General features: G+C 36.7%; 1 long non-coding RNA gene across 1 annotated transcript; it reads left to right on the top strand.

The window, feature by feature from the left end:
- The first annotated feature begins 4,811 nt into the window (after positions 1-4,811).
- Positions 4,812-6,983, top strand: LOC125280115. Its single transcript, XR_007187535.1, has 2 exons — positions 4,812-5,367; positions 6,489-6,983. It is a non-coding gene; the product is annotated as an uncharacterized LOC125280115 (long non-coding RNA).
- The last annotated feature ends 2,121 nt before the right edge of the window (positions 6,984-9,104 follow it).

A 9,104-nucleotide genomic window follows, 5' to 3' on the forward strand; every position in this document is an offset into this window, starting at 1 on the left:
TGCATTTAATACACATGATAATCGTCGGACATGACTGACCGTTTTTTTGTAGAGTAGTCTGTCCGTCGCCGTCCGAAAAGCTGCATCGCACACGGGACTCGCTAGCTGGATGTCTCGGTCGCTTGCCGGTGCCTGGGGCAAGGGTGATGTGCGGGACGCTGTACCTCACGGTGGATCTGTGGATGCCGGGCAGCAAAGTCTCCACAGCTTCCCGATCTGGCGAGGACAGATCAGAATAACATACATCGGATAAATCCGCCATTAGATCGACAAGGAAGGTTAGTTTAGAGGGGGAAAAAAGAAAATAGACGGTAGCTAGCAGGCTAGCGGGCTATGGCTGACACTAGGTGATTACGCTGGTAGATTACTAGTAATAAATCGTTCCGTTTAGTAATACTATGCAATAGGTTAAGTAATCTAGTGAAAAATAAGAAAGTTATATTATGTGAATAGGAATAAAGAGAAGGATTTAGGATAAACTCCACGAAGCTTCGAGCGTAGGTCAGACAGCAGGCAGGCAAAACACTGAGCAGAGAGGCAGACAGGAGTGTTTCTGAATTGTGTTTCTGAATGACACAATATCAGTGTTCAGGGTGGAAGATTTCTCAGTTCTCTGGTACTGAACAACATCCATGAGCTCCAGCAGCATTAAAACACACTGTGCTCTTCTACTGTGAGGAACTGCAGTGTCAGTAATGGAGCGTCTAACAGTTCAGTTCAACAGCCTTTATTGAGATACTGTGAGATACTGAGGTTTTCACTAGTTTATTTTCTTGTATTTCAGTTTGTTTCCTTGGTGATTCATTGTTTGATTCATTTGCACCTGATGTTCATTTGGTTAATTAGTTTGTCTGTATTTAAGCCCTGTGTTTCTTTCTGTTCTCTGTCAGTCCACATTGTATATACAGCGGTTGTTTCATGTATTATTATTGGGCAGCCAACATAAGGGCACTGCTGTTCTGGTTAAGGAATGACATCACTGTCCCTGCCTGGACGACTCTGGAGGGGGTTTCAGTTGGGTCCACATCTTTAGCAGTTTTATTATGTTCTAAAATACCAAGAGAAACACAAAAATATAATCAGAATTGAAAACAAAAGACAAAACAAACAATTCGAACTCCAGAAACAATACGAGAATCTAATGCAACTGAAGACAGAAAGCAGGAACAAACTAAGAAAATCACAAAAATATAATTAGAATTTAAAACAAAATAACAATTGAAATGTCAGAAACAACAACAACAACAACAAAAAAAACATAATGCAACTGAAAAGAGCAGGGAGAAACGAAATATGAAACAACAAAAGGAGAAAAATTAACAACAAAAAAAAAAATAATAAAATTTGGAAACAGGACAGCACTGCAGCTGTAAATGAACGCAGAGCACCCCGACTGGAATGCAGTTACAGGCCGTCACCAAACCTATGAACAAAGGAAGACTGTTACTCTGTTAGATCTGTTCTCTCCCATCCTAATGTATGCATGCATAAATACCTACCGGTCGTCGAGGGGATTAATGTTTTATGAAGAGCCAACAAAACAGTAGCTTTTCTGGCAAAGGCCAGTGCAGAAAACAGTGACCCAGCAACTGCGTCAGGTTCTCACAGCTGAGAAAGGGATCAAGTTAGCAATGTACTTGATTCGACCAGCGCTTCCAGAATGCGTACATCACATAACTAAACACGGTTAATGAGAAATTAACAGAGCATTCACCCTACCTTCTCCAACGTCTATACCCGGATTGTGTAAACAGTAATAAACGACATGGCAGAAAAACTCGTAGAGTCAAGACAGAAGCACTCTCCAAACAAGTCGGCGTCTCTAAAACATCTACGTTAGACAGAGAGTGCATCTCTCATAACCAAACACATGTCATAGAGCCAACAAAACAACTAGCAGCACATTATTACCGTCAAAGAATACACACTGACAAGAAGCGACACTCAATAGAGCATTCCATTGAAACACCGGCGCCCAGCAGCGGCCCTGAGTTTCCACCATTTTGAGGTGAAAGCGACTCGCAGTCGACTAGTTTATATGGCGATATCAGCTGCTTTGTTTAAAAAAAAAAAAAAAAAACGTACATTAAAGCCAAAATCCAACCTGAATGATGGCAACACAGAATAAAATACTATCACTAGTGATCATCAAATCCTTTTAACAGTTTATTTTACAGACTTTGTGTTTTAGTCTTCCACTTTTTTCACAAAATTCTTTGCTCTCTAGAAACCCAGTCAATTTGGGTTAAAATTCTTTGAAGTTCAAGTAAACTGTTTTTGCAGTGTTGTCTTAAATTAATGTCCGTTATGTAAACAAAAAACACAGCCACTGTGTCCAAACGTGGCAATTATGGGATAACAGACAATGCATCATGTTCTGTAAGGTCATCATGTTTAACATGATCCAGGGGACTAAAACGTATTTCAGACCTAGTGGAGTAATTTACTATTACTATATTACGCCACTATGTCTGCCTATATACGTTTTAATCCCCTGGATCACGCTTAGAATTTGAACGAACAGACATGTTTTGAGACTGGATAAGAGATCATGTAAAACCTAAGTAAAGATCTACAGGAAAAAATGTGAAGTTTAAATATGTTTTTTAGATTTAACACCAAAAGCGAAATTGGAAAATGAGCAGGTTCATGTGCATATTGTGAGTGAGAGTCGAGTTGATTTTTTGCCCCAACAAAGGGGGGAATTGTGGGGGGAAATTTTGAGTTTCTGTACAATTGCCATATGATTTTACTTATATGCTTATGGTTAAATGATTTTGTTTTTCTCAGAAGTGCTTAAGTATGCATTCTTAGGGTGACAAGTGGAAAAACACTAAAGTGGTAAACATGTTTCTAATGTGGTGAAAGGACAGAGTTTCAGCCTTGGAGGTTAGAGATATAAAAGTGAGGGGAAGCTTTCATTCCTTGTCTTACACTCTGCAGCTGCTTGTGTTTCTGTTGACTGTTTGACCTTTCTTGCAAGAAATAAAACTTTCTAAAGACAATTGGATGTGTTTATCTCTTATGCAGTAAGAGTCAGTTGAATTTTTGCCACAACACTACGTTACTTCAGATGTGTAATGGTTGGATTCCACAAATGATCACATAAAACATATATAGGTTAAGACAATACAACATTTACTGTAGGTGTCATAAAATATACTGAATTTGAGAAATTTGCTATTGTGTTTCTGATTTGGCTGTGAGATTTGCCAATTTAGGGTTCGTAAGATGTGATGAATTCTGTCCAGTTGGCATTTTCACCCCAAAATGGCTGCTGCGCTACCGAAGCGCCTCCTTCTGGCTGTTACCCAAAAAGCATCAGAGTTTCGCCTCTTGGGGTCTATACTCTTTGTTTCCGTCTTGAATACTCGCATCCAGCTCCGGAAAATGACGAAAGCGTGTTAACGACGCAGCAGTTCTCCAAGTGACACATCCCAGGTAGCGCATATGTTTAAGTTTTTATAATCAAATTTAACTTTGCTAAACATTGTCATTGTGTTGTTTGTGATCCTCCATCAGCAGCTGCAGTATCTCTCAGCTGTATCAGTGCATCACTGTGACGTCTGACTGACCTGAGGTTTTTGTACCACTCTTTATCACTGTGTGAACACTGAGCCACCACTGTGGTAACTCTGACAGTAATAATCTCCTGTATCTTCAGTCTGGACTCCACTGATGGTCAGAGTAAAATCTCGTCCAGTATTTGCTGTTCCACTGCCACTGAATCTAGATGGAGTTCCAGTATAACGATTGTTGATCCAGTAAATCAGGAGTTTAGGAGCTTCTCCAGGTTTCTGCTGATACCAGGCTAAACGATCACTGTATATTCCTACATCTATATGACACTCTATTGAAGCTGTTTGACCCTGTTGGACAGTTTTAACTCCAGGTTGAGTCAGAGTCACTCCTCTGGATTCTGAAGAAGAGAAAAGAAAAACAATTATTGTTTAAAACTACTACCATCATATACTTTTACAAGAACACCAAAACCAGAGTCAGTTTTTATCAGTCTTACCTTGAGCAAACAGTGTGAGAAGTCCAGATGAAGAAGGTGATTGTGTTCATTGTTGTTCTTTTGTCTTGTGTGATGATGAAGATTGTGTTCTGTTCTGCTCTCAGTCATGAAGTGTTAAACTCACAGCACTATAAACACTCTCAGAGCACTGAAGCATGTGTCACAATGCAAACAAGTGGGCAGGATTTACAACAGACAACACTAATAAACTCTCTACATATAAGATTTGGTATTTCAATGGTCTACTTTAGACATTCAAGTGACTGCAACTACATGTCAACTTATTCTACTTACCAGATCCCAAACCTAACACTCTTCTACAGTCTACTAATACACTAATGAGAGTTAGTCGACATGTAGTTGACAAGTTACTTATAGTCAGTAGAATATCTAAAGTGGACCATCGAAATAAAGTGCAACCTAAGATTTTACATTCAGATTGATGATGTTGAATCGTTTTGTAATAACTGTACATATTAATTGTAAAATATTTTTTATTATATTTTTTAATTGAGCAGAATTCAGCTGGTCATGTGATCTCAACATGGTGGCCAACTTAAGGAGGGACCGTCCTTAAAAATAATATATATATATATATATATATATATATATATATATATATATATATATATATATATATATATATATATATATATATATTTTTTTTTTTTTTTTAGGCCACCAAAATTACTTGAGAATAGTGTAGATCATTTTAAACAAATTTGTCAAGCATGTCAAACACATGAATTATTTCTTTATGAACACATTAATGTACTACACCTTTCAAAGCATGTTAACAATGAGAAATCAAGTACTAAATAAATAAATTTTGCTGTATTTAGAGTAAAGCAGAAATTATGTACAAAATGGTGTTTGTGAGTCCTGATGTCCTGTTATGTTCCTGATGGTGTTCATCAGGACTCACAATCAAGTCAGACTAGATTAAACAATGTTCATATGAAATGTTCAGAACTATTGATTGATTTATTTGAAGCTGCAGGTTTTTCTGTGAATCATGATGATTGAGCTTCATATGAAGAACAGAAGATCATTATGAGAAACTCCACAACATCATCCATGATAAAAGAGGTCAAAGGTCACCTCAGAGGTCACAGATCATCAAATATATTTCTATAAACAGTGTTAAATCATAAAGCATTTAGTCCAAACTGAATGTGTGAGTGTTGAGAAGATGTGAGTTTCTTCTAATATCAGTGTGTTGAAGTGTTGTTTCTCTCTCTCTGCTGGAGTTTGTGTTCACTCGAGTGGAATAGAGGTTTTTGTACGACCGTTTCATTAGATTGTATCACTGTGGTACACATTCGGTGGAGGAACTAAACTGGTGCTCGGTAAGTCTTTTTAATTACATATTTAAAAAAATAAAAATACAATTTCAGATTTCAGAAAGTGTTTTACAGCTGAAACAAGAACATTTTTTTTTTTTTTTAATAATAATATTGTGGTGAAACTTTACTTGAAGCATTTAAGTATAATGTGTAATAAAAGTATCCATAGTTAAGATTATAATGCCTTGTATCTTGTAATAAATAATTGTAACCAAAATTAAAAGGCATTATATTGACAGATTCCTTGTTAAATCTGAAATTGTTTGTTTGCAATTTGTTTTAGCCCATTATACTTTCTAAATGTGTAACAGTGAATAGATGACATAATAATGCTTTATAACTGTTAATGAATTATTCATGAGATCATACATACATTATGATGTGTATAACAATGCTTAATGAATGCATTAAAATACTTTTATAATCGATTGTGTTTAAAGGCTTTAAATAAAGTGTTACTGATATTGTTTTATAATTATTTAATCTAAAACAATGATATTGTCATGTTTATTAATTCAGAAGAGCAACATTATTCCAAAAAAACTAAACATATTTCCATAATGTGTCTCACTGTGAGTTTATTCAGTTTATTACAGGTTTAATTTTCCTTCATTTATCTCTATACTCGGTTCATATATAGTTCATGTTTTATTGTAGATATCATGATGGAAAAATAGATCTGACATCAGAATGTAAACGTTCTTTCTGTATTTCAGTCAGTGATGCTGAATCTCTTTTGTTCATGTTGTGCTTATAATTCAGTGTACAAACTGTAATTTAATACAAACAAAATATATGTATGATTCAGTTGTGTTTTAATTCTGTTTGAAATTGAGTTACATTTTGAGTTGAATATCTCAAGTAAAATTTAAGAACTTAATGTTCAGAGTTAAACTGCTGGATTTAATCAGTCAGTGTCTCAGTATGTTTAGTTTGATCTCTGAGGTTTGATTTAAATGTATATAGTGATTGTGTAGTTTGTATGTTGTATATTATATCAGCTCTAGTGATGTTGAATGTCATGAAGGATCAGATTGTCGTGATTTTTGCTGCTGTTGAAATGCTGTGAGTGAAACAGTGTGTTTTCTTTGTGTTTGTGAATGTGTTGTGTTTGTCTCCTGCAGCTGGTCCCACAGTGAAGCCCTCAGTGTCTCTGCTGCCGCCCTCTTCTCTGCAGATCTCTGGAGACTCAGCCGCACTGCTCTGCCTGCTCAGCTCTTACTCTCCACAGGGGGCGCTGGTGAGCTGGACACTGGACGGGTCAGAGGTCACCGAGGGGGTCGTGACCAGCGCGGAGAGCCAGCGGGACGGCCGCTACAGCCGCAGTAGCGTCCTGACCCTCAGCAAAGCACGCTGGGAAGAGGGAGAGGTGTACGTGTGCAGAGTAACACATGATGGAGCTCCTCATGAGGTCTCGTTCCACAAGAGCTCTGAGTGCTGATGTTTCTCTCCTGAAGATGAGCCGTATCTGAGTGTCCTGTGTCAGGCAGGATTCACATGAGTCTAGTGCTGCAGCTGTAGTGATTTACAACTCAATACTGAAAGAGAGCTGGCGTGTCAAAGCACTGTGTGATCTTTCAATCTGCTGTAACATTCAATAAAGCTTCTCAACAAGTTCACTTTGTGTCTGACAACATCATTCAACTAACAGATGAAGATGCAGGTGCTTTTCACAAGCTTGATGTAGCAGGAAATAAAGTCAAATAAAGCTCTTGGGGTTTGAACATGGTCTCTGGAGACAGAGCTGCTCTATTCTGAGAGGATCACAATCACTCCACCCTGACAATGCAAATGGGCTTTTCAGTCTCACTGTTTGATTGGTCACATGATCTGGACTGGAACACACCAGTTTCACTTCTGCTGAAAATGTCACAATGAAAATAGATAGATGAAAATGTCATGAAAATCAACTGAATTAAGGGCATTTTTGGGAAACGCACATGGAATTGCAGCGAGCGTTCATAACCTCGCACGTAGAAAGCGCTCTTAAGAGCTAAGATACATCCTTATTGGGAAACCCAGCCCTGGTTGTATTCCTGCGTGCATGTCCGCTGCGCCTGTGACTCTTGATTCGGCTGTGTGACGACGATGTGTTTTAAAACGCAAAACAGGATTGTCTCGGGGGCCCCCCAGTGCTCGAGGCCCTGGGCTGCAGCCCATGTTGCCCATTAGGATAACGCGGCCCTGCCTGAAGCACACGAGGTGGCAGGGTTGGCAGAACGGTCTCCTTTATTTTCTTTTAAATTACTCAGAATTTAATGTATTCAATATTTCATTTAATCCTCAAATTAAATGCAGCCCGATTTTTTTTATTTTTATTATTTAGGCTGAATATATTTAGAATACAAAAAATAATCATAGCTCGTAATAATTTACAAGGTATTTTAGGGAAAGAGAGAAAGGGAAACTCCCGTCTACTCAGTTCCCTCCAAATATAAATACATATATATATATATATATATATATATATATATATATATATATATATATATATGGGTGTTTCTGCAACTACGGGCACTTTTAAGTCCCAGCAGTGAAATTTTAGATTTATGTTAAAATTTGTCATGTGATGCTTTATAAATATATTCTCATTGCCATTACACACCTTGACAAAAAATATGATTACTAATTAATATGATTTAATATAATATTATGAAGCATTTATAGCTCAAAACACCATTTTTGTTAATGTCCCACACCTGTGGTCTCAATGTTGAGATACATAAAATAAGCTAATTTAATTACAATTTGACATTATTTCAAATGGAATTGTTGAATATACAGATTAATTTAAATCATCTTAAAATTCTTTGTATTATTTACTGATCACTTTTATGATTTTTTTAACTAAATGTGCCTGTCCCACACTTTTGAGTCCTTACCGCGACAATGAAGAAAAGCTTTTATTATGAAATTTTATCAAACACAAACAAGTCTAGTTTCTATGAAAACAGAAATTATCACATGATCACATTGCTGACAGACTGGGCCACCACACTACTTCACTCAGAAGATGCCAAAAAATTAAGGTAAACCTCATCTTTTCTACATAGTATTTATTGTGCGTCCTTACCATTCAGCTTAATAATTGTGTATTTTGAACAAAATTTTAAAAATAAATGTATATTACTGTTAAATTCATGTATATTAAGATGCTAAGAGTTAAAACTAGTGTAGTAGGCCTTGCTAGCTGCAATTAGCTAAAATATTAGCCAAAATGTCATTACCGCAACATGTCTTTACCGCAGCAAATTTAGGTGTTGCGGTAAAGACCTTGTGTTGCGGTACAGACAAATTCAATGCTTACTGTATATTAAATTACAAATATTCAGTATATTATTAGTACTGAAGTATATATATTAGTATATATATTAACATGCCATTGTTTAACCCTAGATGAGACCAAATTCATCAACAATACGATCAAAAAAATGCAGAGAGGAAATGAAAAAAGACCCAGAAAGATATGCAGAAGGAAAAAGAGCGCCACAAAAAGAGAAAGGAAAGTGGGCAGATAAAAACTGTCTCCCAGCTAACAAAAAGAGAGAAAAACCTGAAAAGAAGGCAGTGGAGGATAAATAAAAGAAACCAGAGGGCAAAACAAAAAGTACTGAATGCCACAAATCAGTTTGTATCAACAAACACACCACCAGTATCCCCATCTGATGAGGACTTACTTGAGATTGACATTGTAATCTTACAATGAGATTACTTCTCAGTCTGAAATGAGAAATAACTCG

The sequence above is a fragment of the Megalobrama amblycephala genome, linkage group LG1 (genome assembly GCF_018812025.1).
Source record: "Megalobrama amblycephala isolate DHTTF-2021 linkage group LG1, ASM1881202v1, whole genome shotgun sequence".
Lineage (NCBI taxonomy): Eukaryota > Metazoa > Chordata > Actinopteri > Cypriniformes > Xenocyprididae > Megalobrama > Megalobrama amblycephala.